This window comes from Arachis hypogaea, chromosome 20 (genome assembly GCF_003086295.3).
Source record: "Arachis hypogaea cultivar Tifrunner chromosome 20, arahy.Tifrunner.gnm2.J5K5, whole genome shotgun sequence".
Classification (NCBI taxonomy): Eukaryota; Viridiplantae; Streptophyta; class Magnoliopsida; order Fabales; family Fabaceae; genus Arachis; species Arachis hypogaea.
In genome coordinates this window covers 29,935,759-29,952,860 of record NC_092055.1, presented here as the reverse complement: position 1 = coordinate 29,952,860, position 17,102 = coordinate 29,935,759, and the positions used below count along the sequence as shown (strand labels likewise).

General features: G+C 36.4%; 1 non-coding gene across 1 annotated transcript; it reads right to left on the bottom strand.

Annotated features, from left to right (window-relative positions):
• Positions 1–16,051: 16,051 nt before the first annotated feature.
• LOC112787753 (small nucleolar RNA R71) lies at positions 16,052–16,155 on the bottom strand. Its single transcript, XR_003195147.1, has one exon. It is a non-coding gene; the product is annotated as a small nucleolar RNA R71 (small nucleolar RNA).
• Between the last annotated feature and the right edge of the window lie 947 nt (positions 16,156–17,102).

The following is a 17,102-nucleotide window of genomic DNA, read 5'->3' as shown; positions in this document are numbered from 1 at the left end:
AAGATTCTGCAATTTATTTTCCGTCATCTATTTTCAGCTCTTTATTTCCAGCATTTACATTTTCTGCTATTTACTTTCCCGCCATTTAATTTTCTGCAACTCTCAAACCAAATTCTGCTTAGCTCAACTAAAACATTCCTCCAATTAAAGTTGCTTGACCAATCAATCCTTGTGGGATTCGACCTCACTCTTTTGTGAGTTATTACTTGATGACAATTCGGTATACTTGCCGACGAAAATCTGTTGAGAGACAAGTTTCCGTGCATCAGGGCTAAAAGAATGAAAATAGAGGTTTAGAAGTTTAAAATTAGGCTTGGAAACACAAATTATAGTTTTGCTGAAATAGGGGGCCATGCGTACGCATTAGCGCCAGGCAGTAGAGCATGGTCGGGCATGAGGATCATGTGTACGCGTAAACCTCAAGTCACGCGCACGCGTCGGCCACACATACGCGTGGGCGTGCAAACTTAGCCCATTACGCGTATGCATGGGCTCGTTCGCGCATGCATGTGCAAGAGGCAGTAGATACCATATGCGAATGAGGGTTATGCGTACGTGAAAGTCTCATGTCATGCGTACGCGTGGGCCATGCGTACGCGTGGGCTACCCGTACGCGTGTGCGTACGTTTTTTCAAATATTTTACCAAGTCTGAAATGCTGCAGAATTCCAAATTTCAAGTCCAAACTTCTGATGCACATAACTTTTTCGTTTTAAAATATTTTTCATCCGTTCTTTGAATGGCGTAAACTTTGCGGACCAATTTTCATTTAAAATACGTTTGAAATAATTTAGGCGTCTGAAAGCTAGGTTATGGCTCGCCGAAATTCAGCCAAAAACCAATTTTTCACAAATCTTTAAAACCTCCATTTTCCATCAAGTGATGTTTCAAAATCAACCTATAACATGCAAATTCAGCTCCAACTCATGCAATATCATAACGATATCACTCCACCTTCAGTCACCACCCATCAACCCCAATTTTTAACAATTCTAGTACATTAACTTCATATATATCTCAACATAATCACCTATGATCCACTTTGCACACAAGACCATTACCATTAATTTGCCAATCCTCATTAACATATCATTCAACATTCATTTTCCATATACTACCTCAATCAAATATACCTCAATTTCATGCATATTTTCATACCTAAAAGAAATCATTACTTCAATCACAACATTCACCAACATGCCACCACAATTCTTATCCATTCCCTTACCTTTACAAGAATCACTAATTCAACACTTAACAATTCAACACCAATATCCACAATAAGCCAAGACTTCAATATTTATCTTAGGCACTAAAAAAGTTACATGCTCATACATTCATTCCTATCTTATAGTCAACTAGCCTAAGTTTTCATAGAACATTATATGTTAAATACGAGAAACATAAACCATACCTTGGCCGATTTCCACGTATTTCCTGAGACAACTCACCAATGCCCTTTGCCCCAAACACAACCCAAGATTCAAGAACTCACCAAAGCACAAGTACTCAACCTCCACCAAGATTCCAATGCCCACAATTTTAATCTCCAATTACATATACACCTAATTTCACATATCCATATATAAAATTTAATACTCATATACTAATTCAAGATATTAGCTAGGGTTCTAGTATTCTCACCTTACCTAAGCGTTGTATAAGCAAGAGTGAATGTCTTCCTCAAGCTAATCGGATCCTAATACATCAAAGTGGCAAAAATTCAACACTACTTACATAATTTTCAAAAAAATTGGGAGAAGGAGAGGCTGAGAGTGATAAAGTGGCTTAACAATGAAAGTAATCCGATAGAATTGTAGAGCTCAACGCGGTGGACGCACGGCCACAAATGGTGCGGCGATTGGAGCTCGAAGCAAGAAGTTATGGTAGTTTGATTGTGGTGTTAGGGTTTGTTCTTCCTTTAGCACCTCAAATGTGTTTCCCAGCGTGAATGAGAAGAAGGGAAGTAGGAAGCTGTGTCTTCTTTAATGGATGGGCTCGGTTGGGCCTTGGGCCCATTTTAGGCCCAGTTCGACCGGTTCGGCCCGTTCGGCCCAATCTTGGGTCAAATTCTTTGAAATTAGTGTCAAAATTCTTGTTTTAATTAGCTCTATCCTATTTTACTATAAAATTAACATTTTTAATTTTCTTTTATTAAAATTAATTTACTGATTTATTATTCGCTAATTTTGTGGGGTTTACACTGAACCCATGTAGAATCGAGATAACCTTGTGCCGGTTTAACTCATTCATAAGGTTGAAGAACGAAGATACATCTTAGGAGAGAATCAAACACAAATTAAAATAGAACAGTAATGCTTTTATTAATCCATAAAACTCAGTAGAGCTCCTAACCTTAACCTAGAAGGTTTAGTGGCTCATACTGTACATAATGGTGTTCGAAAATATGATATGTTAGAGAGAGATCCTAAACATGGTTGATCTCCTCCTATAAATACTAATCTATAAGAATTACAGAAATATGATAGGCTTAGGCTTGTAGTGCGAAAATCCACTTCTGGGGCCCACTTAGTGAGTGTTTGGGATGAGCTTTAGTGTCTCCCACGTGCTAGGATGCTCCTTGGGTGTTGAACGCTAGCTAGGGACACCTTTGTGGGCGTTGGACGCCAGGACTGGGGTAGATGGCTGGCGTTGAACGCCAGTTTTGGGCCTTCAATTATGAAGCAAAGTATGGACTATTATATATTTCTGGAAATCCCTGGATGTTAGCTTTCCATAGCTGTTAAGAAAGCTCCATTTGGATATCTGTAGCTCCAGAAAAGCTCCTTTGAGTGCACAGAGGTCAGATTCTGACAGCATCTGCAGTGCTTTCTCTGCCTCTGAATCAGACTTTTGCTCTAGCTCCTCAATTTCAGCCAAAAAATCCCTGAAATTGCATAAAAACACAATAACTCATAGTAAAATCCAAAAATGTGAATTTTACTCTAAAACCTATGAAAACCTAATAAAACTTAAACAAAACATGCTAAAAACTATATGAAAATGATGCCAAAAAGCGTATAAAATATCCGCTCATCACATACACCATAACTCGGCACTTTATGTTATAACTCGGCACTCTGTGTTATAACTTGGCATTATACGTTACAGTCAGAATCAACGGATTACATCCTGGAATAAAGATGTCCAACCAGGCATTATCACTTATTAAAACCTAATAACTGCTCTTCAATTCAGATGGTTAACAGAAACATAACTGACCTATTTCACCTCACCTATAAAGGTATGGTATTTTATACTCAAAAGATGAACTGAATTCACAATACTAACTTAAGTATCGGAGTGCCTTTTGCAAGTACACTCCCTCTTTGTTCATAATTTTCCAAGATGTGATATCTCTCTGGACGCAAGCTCGGATCTTTCAAGTCTATAGCTCGGCATTGAAGAAAATAACTCGACGTTGATTCTCAGGCACCGAGTTACATCCATGTTACGTACATAAGAACAATAACTCAAAACTCCTCCTCCTCATTCTTCATCATCATCATCATCATCATCATCATCATCATCATCATCATCATCATCATCTTCTTCTTCTTCTTCTTCTTCTTTTTTTATTTATTTTTTCTTCTTGTTTTACCTTCTCATGATTTTTCTTGTTTTACTCTCTTAATAAGAATATAAAAAAATCAAACAACATAGAAAAAATACATAATTTTTCAAAATCACTAAAAAGAGGATGAACCTATATTTATTCAATTAAATAAGATTGCAATACATTACAAACATGTTCATTCAAGTCTAATATAAGAAACAATGCTCCTAAAACAAGAAACAAGACCAACAGAAAAAAGAAAGAAAGAATGAAGAAGAAAAAATGCAGTATTAAAAAAGACATTTTTGTGTTTTTGTAGCAAAATTTTAGTATAAAAACTAAAAAAGTTATGTGTTATTGTTAAGAAATTTTGATGTTAGTTGTTCTGATAAATTCTGAATAATTTTTTTTAAAGAGAAGCTCAACATAACAAGTGGAGCAAAGAGGACAACAACACAGGAATAACAAACAAAGTAATGAAAATTAAGCAAAACAAATAAAGCAGACATAGATATCCTTCTGTCATCTCCAGTATTACCATCAACAACAGAAGGGGTCTGCATCTAACCACTCCTTGTAGCTCAGAACGGATATGTTGATAATCTCCCCAACCCCTTTTTCGTTGTTCTGAAAAATCCTCCGATTTCGTTCTAAATGATCGCACAAAAACTCACCATCCATCTCTTGCACTCCTCTTTTCTATTTGAGATCTCAGTCAAACTTTGGAAGTGCTCCTTTACCGTACCCGGACAAGCCCATTACATGTAAAACCCAGTTAATTAATAAAAATTAACTCATAAATTAGAATTTATTCTAGAAAATAAGAAATGTAATTTTTATGGTTTAATATGATAGAGAAAATTAAAACAAAAATTTTGACACTAATTTTAAAGAATTTGCCCAAGATTGGGTCGAACGGGCCAAATCGGTCGAACTGGGCCCAAAATGGGCCCAATGCCCAACCTATTAGGCCATACACTTAAAAGAAGAAACACTCTTCTTCTTCCCTTTAGCTAAGGCATGCTGAAGCAATGCTCAAGGTGAGGGAGAAGAAAGATAGACCCTAACACCATAATCCAACCACCATAACTTCCTGCTCTGAGCTTCGGTAGCCGCACCGTTTGTGGCTACGCATCCGCAGTGACGAGCTCTACAAAGTCTAGTAAGTTATAAGGTGAGGAAATCATATTTCCAGTTCCTATTCTCTCTTATTCATCTCAAAAATGTCAAAGTTTTGGGGTATTAAGATTTTGGTTAATTGGATGTTTTAGGATCAAATTGACTTGAGAGATTAGTGGGTTTTTGCTAAATTAAGGCACATCCAAGGTAAGGATCGTTAACCCTTATCAATTCCTTGTTTATATGTATTGGGTATTGAATTTTGGGTATGTATATGTAATAAAATGTATTAGGTGTGTATATATATGTGATATGAAGCAATTGGAAATGTTGAAAGCTTAATTGGATGCTTGGAGTGAGATCTAGTTGCTGAATTTTGGTGATTGAGGCTTGCAATATTGCCTTGTGGGTTGCCTTGGGTTATACATAGAAATCGGCCAAGGTATGGTTTTGGTTTCTTGTGTCTAAAATGTAATGTAATATGAAAACTTAGGCTAGATGACCATAGGATAGGTTGGAATGTATGATTGTGTTAAATATTTAGTATCCTTGATGATGATTATTGATTTGGATTGAATATGAATTTTGGCAATTAATGTTGTGGTGAGAATGTACTGATGCATGATGATTTTAATGATGAATGATGAAGATGATGGGAATGAATAAATATATGGAATGAATTATCGATGATCTTGTTGGTTTAATTGAGAAGCTCATGTATACGATTGTATGAAATTGAGGTAAAATTGGTTGTGGTAGGATGTGGGACTGTGTTTCTATGATATGGTATTTTTTGGTGTTGATTATGAGCATAGGAAGTTGGTTTTGAATGGTGAATGGTTGAAAATAGAGGTTAGAGTATTTTTGTAAAAATTTGATTTTTGGCCGAAGTTTGGCGAGCTATAACTCGGCTTCCGGACCCCTCAAATTATTTCAAACTTATTTAAATAAAAATTGGGTCCGTGAACTTTACGCTGTTTAAAGAACGGATGAAAAATGTTTTAAAACGAAAAAGTTATGCGCGTCAGAAGTTTGGAGTGCAAAGCTGAAAATTCTGCAGCATTCAGCATTTTTGCTGTTCTGCATAATTTGCGTACGCGACCACTGCACACGACGCGACCAACCTATTTGGGTTGGGCATCTCGTGTACGTAAGCAGCGTGGTTGCGTATGCAAGTATGGAAAATTTCACGCCCACGCATACGCGTGACATTTCAGTAATGCACTCCCACGCGTACGCGTGACCCCTGTTTTCAGCAAATGAGATTTTTGTATTTTAAACATGATTTTAAACCTCTAAACCTTTATTTTCACCCTTTTAACCCTAGATCTTAGTAGTAGGCCTAGTAATGAGATGAAACTAGGGAAGAGGAGGTATCTTGGGGTGAAGTAAGGTTGGAAAGTGATGATTTATATATGAAAAATGTGAATACATGAAGTATATGTGATACCATAGCTATGATGAATGGTTTTAAAATGATTACGAATGATTATTGACGAACGGATTTTTGAAGGTAAAGAATTTTATAAGAATAATCACGTTGTAAGTATAGTTTCTAAACCAACAAAGAATCCTTTCGTACAAAAACTTTGGTTGTCACAAGTAACAAAACCCAATAAAATTTATAACCGAAGTATTTAAACCTCGGGTCGTCTTCTCAAGGAATTGCAGGGAGGTATGATTTATTATTGGTTATGGAAAAAGGTATATTTATGGGTTTTTGAAATAAGGAGCAAGTAATTTAAATGGCAAGAAATATAAATTAATAATTATAAAGACTCTTGGTAAGGTATGAGAACTGAAAATCCCATCCTAGTTATCCTTATCAGGTGTGATGAGAATTGTTATTGCTCCCACTTAGTTAACCCTTACTAAATAAAGGAAAGTCAAGTGGACTAATTAACTTGATTCCTCAAGTCCTAGTCAACTCCTATGGAAAGACTAGCTTTAGAGGGATCCAAATTAATCAGCAAATTCTAATTTTCAACCAACAGCTGAGTTTTACAACTCAAGTGTCACCAATTACTCAATCAAAGCCAAAAGGGAAAAATTCTAAATTAAATTGGAACATCAATAACATAAATAAAAGAAAGTAATATTAAATCTGAAATACCTCAATGTGTATTAATTAAGAAATTCAATTCTAACATGAAGGGTTCATAAGCCAATTGGCTAAACAAGTAATTACCAAGAGAAATAGAGCAACTAAAGTAATAGAATAAATAAAAGTAGATAAGAGAAACTAAATTTAAAATAACATAGAACCTAGAATTGGAGAAAACGAAGGCATCCTAATCCTAAAACCTAAGAGAAATCCTAATCCTAAATCCTAAGAGAGATGAGAGAGCCTCTATCTCTCTCTAAAACTACATCTAAAACCTAAAATTGTGAATTATGAATGTTGTATGAATTGTTGGATGAATGGATGGATTCCCCCACTTTATAGCCTCTAATATGTATTTTCTGGGCAAAAACTGGGTCAAAAATAGCCCAGAAATCGCCCCCAGCGATTTCTAGTACGTACAGGTCGCTGCAAAGTCACGCGGAAGCGTCGTCTACGTGTTAGCTGGCAAATTATATATCTTTGTGAAGTCCCGGACGTTAGCTTTCCAACGCAACTAGAACCGCATCATTTGGACCTCTGTAGCTCAAGTTATGGTCGATTTAGTACCAGGAGGTCAGGCTGGACAGCTTTAGCAGTTCCTTCAGTTTCTTGTATTCCTTCCACTTTTGCATACTTCCTTTCCATCCTCTAAGCCATTCCTGCCCTATAAATTCTAAAATCACTTAACACACATATCAAGGCATCGAATGGTATAAAGGAGAATTAAAATATACTAATTAAAGGTCTCTAGGAAGCAAGTTTTCAACCATAAAATAATACTAGGAAGGAGTTATAAAATCATATAATTAGTATGAATAAGTGGGTGAAGACTTGATGAAACCACTCAATTGAGCACAAGATAAACCATAAAATAGTGGTTTATCAACCTCCCCACACTTAAACATTAGCATGTCCTCATGCTAAACTCAAGAGAAGCTATAAAGGAGTGAAGAGGAATGGTAGAAAGTATGAAATGCAACCTTATATGAATGCAACTACATGCAAAATATTTCTACCTACTTGGTTAAAAGTAAACAAATCTTTTAAGAACACATATGAACTGGATTTCACTAATTCAAATCACAAAAATGAATTACAAATAGACTTGCAAAAGAAAATAGCTCGTGAAAGCCGGGAACAAAGAATCGAGCATCGAACCCTCACTGGAAGTGTATGGACTCTAATCTCTCATGTATTTAAGGTTCGATTCTCTCAATTCTCTACTAACCTTGCTTTCTAAGGCTTGCTCTTCATCTAACAATCAACAAAAATTTAATGCACAGATACACATATCAAGAGGTCTTTTAAGGGTTGTAATGGGGTTAGGGTCAAGGTAGAATTGTATTTGGTCAAGTGGACTAAAATTTGAATCCTTAATTAACTTAAACTTTTTCCACCTAACTGAAGACAATCCATGTAATCATAATACAAAACCTAACTGTCCATTAACCATGTTTTCCACATATTCATGCATCCTAATTTCGAGTACAGTACATATGCATTGCTCTCACCTTTTACTTTTGGGCATTTTGTCCCTTTTTACTTATTTGCTCTTCTCTTTTTTTTCTTTTTTCTTTTTTCTTTTTTTCTTTTTTTTTTGTTTTATTTTTTCTCAATGCATATGATTAAATTATTGAATGCATGAATATGTCCTAAACATTTCTTTTACGTTTTCATAAAGATATATAACACCCAATTCTTAAACCAAACGTTTCCAAACCCACTTTTCCCCACACTTAATTCATGAGCACTCTTACTAGTCTAAGCTAACCAAGGATTCAAATTAAGGACATTATTATTTTTTGCTTAGAGTTAGTGATGAGCTAAAGTAAAGAACAAAGGTGTATAATAGGCTTAACATTGGTTTGTAAAGGATAATGAAAGGGGAAGGCCATATGGGTATATAAGCTCAATGAAACAAAGGCCTCAATCATGTAAGTGTATGCATACATCAAACTATGAAAATATAGAATTAAGCAATACAAAGATCACAATTTTAGAGAGAACAACACACACCAAAAATAAAATATTAGTTGATAAAATACAACCAAAAAGTAGGCTCAAAATCTCACTGGTTTTATGTGTTCGAGCTCTAAACCATGTTTCAAAATAATATTTCTTCAAACAAGTTCAATAAAAATTTAATTCAAATTAGTGGAATGCTATAAGAAGTTTCTTGAAAAAGAAAATATTACTTTAACCAAGTGGTGGTAAAATATGCACAAAATCAAACAAATATGCAATCAAACATGCAAATGCAACAATGAACAAACAAAGAAAATAAAACATTGGTGTTGAGAAGAAGGTAACTAACCCATGGAAGTCGGTATCGACCTCCCCACACTTAAAGATTGCACCGTCCTCGGTGCATGCTAAGATGTGCGAGTGGACGGGTTGCTCCAACTGACGCTTTTCTCCATAGATTGTGCAGATGGAACTTGTATGTTTCTCCATATAGAAGTTTCTCTTTCCCTATCTCGGTGGCCAGCCTGAAAAAAGAGGAAAAAGAAGAAAAAGTAACCCAGAAATAAAGATAATAAAATAAATAAAGTCTGGGTGGGTTAATGCCAAATAATGAGGGTCTCAATTACATGGTAGCTACAACATGCAAGTGAGAAAACAATAGAAGCACATGGCATGCCAGTGGTGCAAAAGTTGCAACAATAGGGGAGAGAATGTGGGTAATGCAAGATAGTGTGAGTGCATGTCAATGCAAAGGAATACCAGTATTATAAAAATTAGCATTGACTTATGAATAATAATACCCAATCAGAAAAAAAACAAGTCATGAAGCACCAGAATAATTCAAGAAAAGATGCAACGGTTGAATAAGAAAATTTAACACCAATGGAAAAATAAAAACATGCACAAAATTAAAATGCAATAAATGAAAGTATGCAAATAAATTAAGTAAAATAGAATGAAAGTGAAGAAGGATGAGAAGTTAAAGAGATGAAGAAAAAGAAAGTAAGAAAGGAGGAAGAAAGAATAAGAAAAGATAGAAGAAAGAAGAAGGAATGATAATAGAAAGATAAGTAGGATTGGAGAAGAAGAGATAGGAATTCTGGCGCTGATCTGGATAAACTGTGCGTCGCATGCGACGCGGACGCGTGGGTCACGTGTTCGCGTGGTGTGTGATAGGATCAGGTGACGCAGACGCGTGGGTGACGCGATCGCGTGACCTAATTTGTGCTATTCGCGCGAGTGTAGCCTCGCGTACGCACAATTCTCTGTTTTATACGCATTTTTCCAAAAATTTGGGTGACGCGGGCGCGTGGGTGACGCGATCGCGTGAATGGCCATATTTTGAAAACGACGCGGACGCATGGGGCACGCGGACGCGTGGGGCACGCGTTCGCGTGATAGGGCTTGTGCTTCTAGCATCATTCCAGCCCCACTCCATCATAACTCTTTGCCATACACCCATTTACGTCGATTTTGCAGGGCCACGCATTCGCGTGGGTGACGCGGACGCGTGGGGCCTGATTTCTCAGAACGACACGAGCGCGTCAGCGATGCCATTTTGACGAACGAATTTTTGAAGGTAAAGAATTTTATAAGAATAATCACGTTGTAAGTATAGTTTCTAAACCAACAAATAATCCTTTCGTACAAAAACTTTGGTTGTCACAAGTAACAAAACCCAATAAAATTTGTAACCGAAGTATTTAAACCTCGGGTTGTCTTCTTAAGGAATTGCAGGGAGGTATAATTTATTATTGGTTATGAGAAAAGGTATATTTATGGGTTTTTGAAATAAGGAGCAAGTAATTTAAATGGCAAGAAAAATAAATTAATAATTATAAAGACTCTTGGTAAGGTATGAGAACTGAAAATCCCATCCTAGTTATCCTTATCAGGTGTGATGAGAATTATTATTGCTCCCACTTAGTTAACCCTTACTAAATAAAGGAAAGTCAAGTGGACTAATTAACTTGATTCCTCAAGTCCTAGTCAACTCCTATGGAAATACTAGCTTTAGAGGATCCAAATTAATCAGCAAATTCCAATTTTCAACCAACAACTGAGTTTGACAACTCAAGTTTCACCAATTACTCAACCAAAGCCAAAAGGGGAAATTCTAAATTAAATTGGAACATCAATAACATAAATAAAAGAAAGCAATATTAAATCTGAAAGACCTCAATGTGTATTAATTAAGAAAATCAATCCTAACATGAAGGGTTCATAAGCTAATTGGCTAAACAAGTAATTACCAAGAGAAATAGAGCAACTAAAGTAATAGAATAAATAAAAGTAGATAAGAGAAACTAAATTTAAAAGAACATAGAACCTGGAATTGGAGAAAACGAAGGCATCCTAATCCTAAAACCTAAGATAAATCCTAATCCTAAATCCTAAGAGAGAGGAGAGAGCCTCTCTCTCTCTCTAAAACTACATCTAAAACCTAAAATTGTGAATTATGAATGTTGTATGAATTGTTGGATGAATGGATAGATTTTCCACTTTATAGCCTCTAATCTGTGTTTTTTGGGCCAAAAATTGGGTCAAAAACAGCCCAGAAATCGGGTGATTTCTGGTATGTACAGGTCGCTGCAAAGTCACGTGGAAGCGTCGTCCACGCGTTAGCGTGGATTGGGTTTTTGCCAGGTCACGCATCCGCGTGATCCACTCGTGCGTGTCGCCTGGCTTCGGAGAAGCTATGGCAAATTATATATCGTTGCGAAGCCCCGGACGTTAGCTTTCCAACGTAATTAGAACCGCGTCATTTGGACCTCTGTAGCTCAAGTTATGGTCGATTTAGTACCAGAAGGTCAAGCTAGACAGTTTTAGCAGTTCCTTCAGTTTCTTGTATTCCTTCCACTTTTACATGCTTTCTTTCCATCCTCTAAGCAATTATAAAGGAGAATTAAAATATACTAATTAAAGGTCTCTAGGAAGCAAGTTTTCAACCATAAAATAATACTAGGAAGGAGTTATAAAATCATGCAATTAGTATGAATAAGTGGGTGAAGACTTGATGAAACCACTCAATTAAGCACAAGATAAACCATTGATGAGCGGATAATTTATACGCTTTTTGGCATTGTTTTTAATATGTTTTCAGTAGGATCTAGTTACTTTTAGGGATGTTTTCATTAGTTTTTATGTTAAATTCACATTTCTGGACTTTACTATGAGTTTGTGTATTTTTCTGTGATTTCAGGTATTTTCTGGCTGAAATTGAGGGACTTGAGCAAAAATCAGATTCAGAGGTTGAAGAAGGACTGCTGATGCTGTTGGATTCTGACCTCCCTGCACTCAAAGTGGATTTTCTGGAGCTACAGAACTCGAAATGGCGCGCTTCCAATTGCGTTGGAAAGTAGACATCCAGGGCTTTCCAGCAATATATAATAGTCCATACTTTGGCCAAGAATAGACGACGTAAACTGGCGTTCAACGCCAGCTCTCTGCCCAAATCTGGCGTCCAGCGCCAGAAAAGGAGCCAAAACCAGAGTTGAACGCCCAAACTGGCACAAAAGCTGGCGTTCAACTCCAAGAAGGACCTCTACACATGCAACACTCAGGCTCAGCCCAAACACACACCATGTGGGCCCAGGAAGTGGATTTATGCATCAATTACTTACTCATGTAAACTCTAGTAGCTAATTTATTATAAATAGGACCTTTTACTATTGTATTAGGCATCTTTTGATCATCTTAGGATCTTAGGATCATCTTTGAACGCATTGTTCTTAGACTTTGGGGGCTGGCCATCTCGGCCATGCCTGGACCTTCACTTATGTATTTTCAACGGTAGAGTTTCTACACTCCATAGATTAAGGTGTGGAGCTCTGCTGTTCCTCAAAGATTAATGCAAGTACTACTGTTTTCTATTCAATTCATCTTATTTCACTTCTAAGATATCCATTCGCACCCAAGAACGTGATGAAGGTGATGATTATGTGTGACGCTCATCACCATCTCCCCTATGAACACGTGCCTGACAAACACTTCCGTTCTACATGAAATAAGCTAGAATGAATATCTCTTAGATTTCTTAACCAGAATCTTCGTGGCGTAAGCTAGAATGATGGCGGCATTCAAGAGAATCCGGAAAGTCTAAACCTTGTCTGTGTTATTCCGAGTAGGATTCAATGAATGAATGACTGTGACGAGCTCCAAACTCGCGATTGCAGGGCGTTAGTGACAGACGCAAAAGGATAGTAAATCCTATTCCAGCATGATCGAGAACCGACAGATGAATAGCCGTGCCGTGACAGGGTGCGTGAGCATATTATTCACTGAGAGGATAAGATGAAGCCATTGGCAAGGGTGATGCCTCCAGACGATTAGCCGTGCCGTGACAGGGCATTGGATCATTTTCCCGAGAGATGACCGAAAGTAGCCATTGACAGTGGTGATGTATCACATAAAGCCAGCCATGGAAAGGAGTGAGACTGATTGGATGAAGATAGTAGGAAAGCAGAGGTTCAGAGGAACGAAAAGCATCTCCATTCGCTTATCTGAAATTCCTACCAATGATTTACATAAGTATCTCTATCCCTATTCTATTATTTATTATTCGAAAACTCCATGATTATTTTATATCTGCCTGACTGAGATTTGCAAGGTGACCATAGCTTGCTTCATACCAACAATCTCCGTGGGATTCGACCCTTACTCACGTAAGGTATTACTTGGACGACCCAGTGCACTTGCTGGTTAGTTGTATCGAAGTTGTGAACCATGGTATTGGCACCATGTTCTTGGCGCCATTGCCAGGGAAAGAAAGAGCCGTGAATTCTACATAATTACAGTGTAATCACGATTACGCGTACCAAGTTGCTCACGTTGCCAGGGATTGTTCGAGCCTGGACATCACAATTTCGTGCACCAAGTTTTTGGCGCCGTTGCCGGGGATTGTTTGAGTTTGGACAACTGACGGTTCATCTTGTTGCTCAGATTAGGTAATTTTCTTTTTGTTTTCTTTTCAAAAAAAAAATTTTCAAAAAAAAATATTTCTAAAAATTTTCTCATCTGTTTTCGAAAAAAATAAAAATGTTTTCAAAAAAATAAAATTTTTATTCAAAATTTTTAAAGAATGAATTCTAGTGTTTCATGAAGCATGTAAAGCCTGGCTGGTTGTAAAGCCATGTCTAAATTTATTTGGACTGAGGCTTGCAATTTGTTATCAAGAGCAATATACTCTGGTGTTAAATGCTGAAGCTTGGCTGGCCATTGGCCATGTCTAGTGTTTTGGACTGGAGCTTTCATTGGAAGCTTGGCTGGCTGGTGAGCCATGTCTAATTCCTGGACTGAAGCTTTAGACTAACAATGCAAGATTCCTGGAATTCATATTAAAAATTTTGGAATCCTTATTTTCCTTTTTCAATTAATTTTCGAAAAAAATACAAAAAAAATTAGAAAATCATAAAAATAAAAAATATTTTGTGTTCTTGTTTGAGTCTTGAGTCATGTTATAAGTTTGGTGTCAATTACATGTGCATCTTGCATTTTTTCGAAAATTCATGCATTCATAGTGTTCTTCATGATCTTCAAGTTGTTCTTGGTAAGTCTTCTTGTTTGATCTTTGCATTTGCATGTTTTGTGTCTTTTCTTGTTTTTCATATGCATTCTTGAATTCTTAGTGTCTAAGCATTAAAGAATTCTAAGTTTGGGGTCTTGCATGTTTTCTTTGCATTAAAAATTTTTCAAAAATGTGTTCTTGATGTTCATCATGATCTTCATAGTGTTCTTGGTGTTCATCTTGACATTCATAGCATTCTTGCATGCATTCATTGTTTTGATCTAAAAATTTCATGCATTGCATAATTTTCATGTTTTTCAAAAATAAAAAAAAAATATATCCTTCCCCTTTTCTCTCATCAAGTTCGAAAATTTGAATTGACTTTTTCAAAAATTTTTAAAATCTAATTGTTTCTCATGAGTCAAATCAAATTTTCAATTTGAAAATCTTATCTTTTTCAAAATCTTTTTCAAAAATCAAATCTTTTTCAAAATTCTTGGTTATTTTCGAAAATTCAAAAAAATATTTTTCAAAAATCTTTTTCTTATTTTTATACCAAATTTTCGAAAATAACATAAACAATTAATGTTTTGATTCAAAAATTTGAAGTTTGTTACTTGCTTGTTAAGAAAGATTCAAACTTTAAGTTCTAGAATCATATCTTGTGATTTCTTATGAATCAAGTCATTAATTGTGATTTTAAAAATCAAATCTTTTTCAAAACTAATTTCAATCATATCTTTTCAAAAATATCTTCTTATCTTATCTTTTTCAAAAAAATATCTTTTCAAAATATCTTTTCTAACCTCCTAACTTCTTATCTTTTCAAAATTTGTTTCAACTAACTAACTAACTTTTTGTTTGTCTCTTAACTTTTTCAAAACTACCTAACTAACTCTCTCTCTAATTTTCGAAAATATCTTCCCTCTTTTTCAAAATTTTTTTTTAACTAACTAATTGTTTTTATTTTTTATTTCAAAAAAAAAATTTTGAAAAATACTAACATTTTTTAAAAACCATTTTCGAAAATCACTAACTCTTTTTCAAAAATAAATTTTCGAAAATTATCCCTCCCCCATCTTATTCTATTTATTCATTCATATCCTAACATCTTATCTCACATCTCTGCCATCCTCACAGTTGTGTTTCTTCTATTATATTACATTCTTTGTCTCCCCCTCTTCTTCTACTCACAAAGGGATCCCTATACTGTGGTATAAAGGATCCATATTATTATTATTATTATTCTGTGCCCTCTTCTTTGTCATATGAGCAGGAGCAAGGACAAGAACATTCTTGTTGAGGCAGATCCAGAACCTGAAAGGACTCTGAAGAGAAAATTAAGAGAAGCTAAAATACAACAATCCAGAGAAAACCTTTCAGAAATTTTCGAACAGGAAGAGGAGATGGCAGCCGAAAATAATAATAATGTAAGGAAGATGCTTGGTGACTTTACTGCACCTAATTCCAATTTACATGGAAGAAGCATCTCCATTCCTGCCATTGGAGCAAACAACTTTGAGCTGAAACCTCAACTAGTTTCTCTGATGCAGCAGAACTGCAAGTTTCATGGACTTCCATCTGAAGATCCTTTTCAATTCTTAACTGAATTCTTGCAGATATGTGATACTGTTAAGACTAATGGAGTAGATCCTGAAGTCTACAGGCTCATGCTTTTCCCTTTTGCTGTAAGAGACAGAGCTAGATTATGGTTGGATTCTCAATCCAAAGACAGCCTGAACTCTTGGGATAAGCTGGTCACGGCTTTCTTAGCCAAGTACTTTCCTCCTCAAAAGCTGAGCAAGCTTAGAGCTGATGTTCAAACCTTCAGACAGAAAGAAGGTGAATCCCTCTATGAAGCTTGGGAAAGATACAAACAGTTGACCAAAAAGTGTCCTTCTGACATACTTTCAGAATGGACCATCCTGGATATATTCTATGATGGTTTATCTGAGCTATCAAAGATGTCACTGGACACTTCTGCAGGTGGATCCATTCACCTAAAGAAAACGCTTGCAGAAGCTCAAGAACTCATTGACATGGTTGCTAATAACCAGTTCATGTACACTTCTGAAAGGAATCCTGTGAGTAATGGGACGCCTATGAAGAAGGGAGTTCTTGAGGTTGATACTCTGAATGCCATATTGGCTCAGAACAAAATATTGACTCAGCAAGTCAATATGATTTCTCAGAGTCTGAATGGAATGCAAGCCGCATCCAACAGTACTCAAGAGGCTTCTTATGAAGAAGAAGCTTATGATCCTGAGAACCCTGCAATAGCAGAGGTAAATTACTTAGGTGAACCTTATGGAAACACCTATAACTCATCATGGAGAAATCATCCAAATTTCTCATGGAAGGATCAAAAGCCTCAACAAGGGCTTTAATAATGGTGGAAGAAACAGGTTTAACAATAATAAACCTTTTCCATCATCCACTCAGCAACAGACAGAGAACACTGAACAAAATGCTTCTAATTTAGCAAATCTAGTCTCTGATCTATCCAAGGCCACTGTAAGTTTCATGAATGAAACAAGATCTTCCATTAGAAATTTGGAAGCACAAGTGGGCCAGCTGAGTAAAAGGATCACTGAAATCCCTCCCAGTACTCTCCCAAGCAATACAGAAGAGAATCCAAAAGGAGAGTGCAAGGCCATTGACATAAGCAAAATGGCCGAACCCAATGAGGGAGAGGAGGACGTGAATCCCAAGGAGGAAGACCTCCTGGGACGTCCAGTGATCAATAAGGAGCTTCCCTTTGAGGAACCAAAGGACTCTGAGGCCCATTTAGAGACCATAGAGATCCCATTGAACCTCCTTATGCCCTTCATGAGCTCTGATAAGTATTCCTCT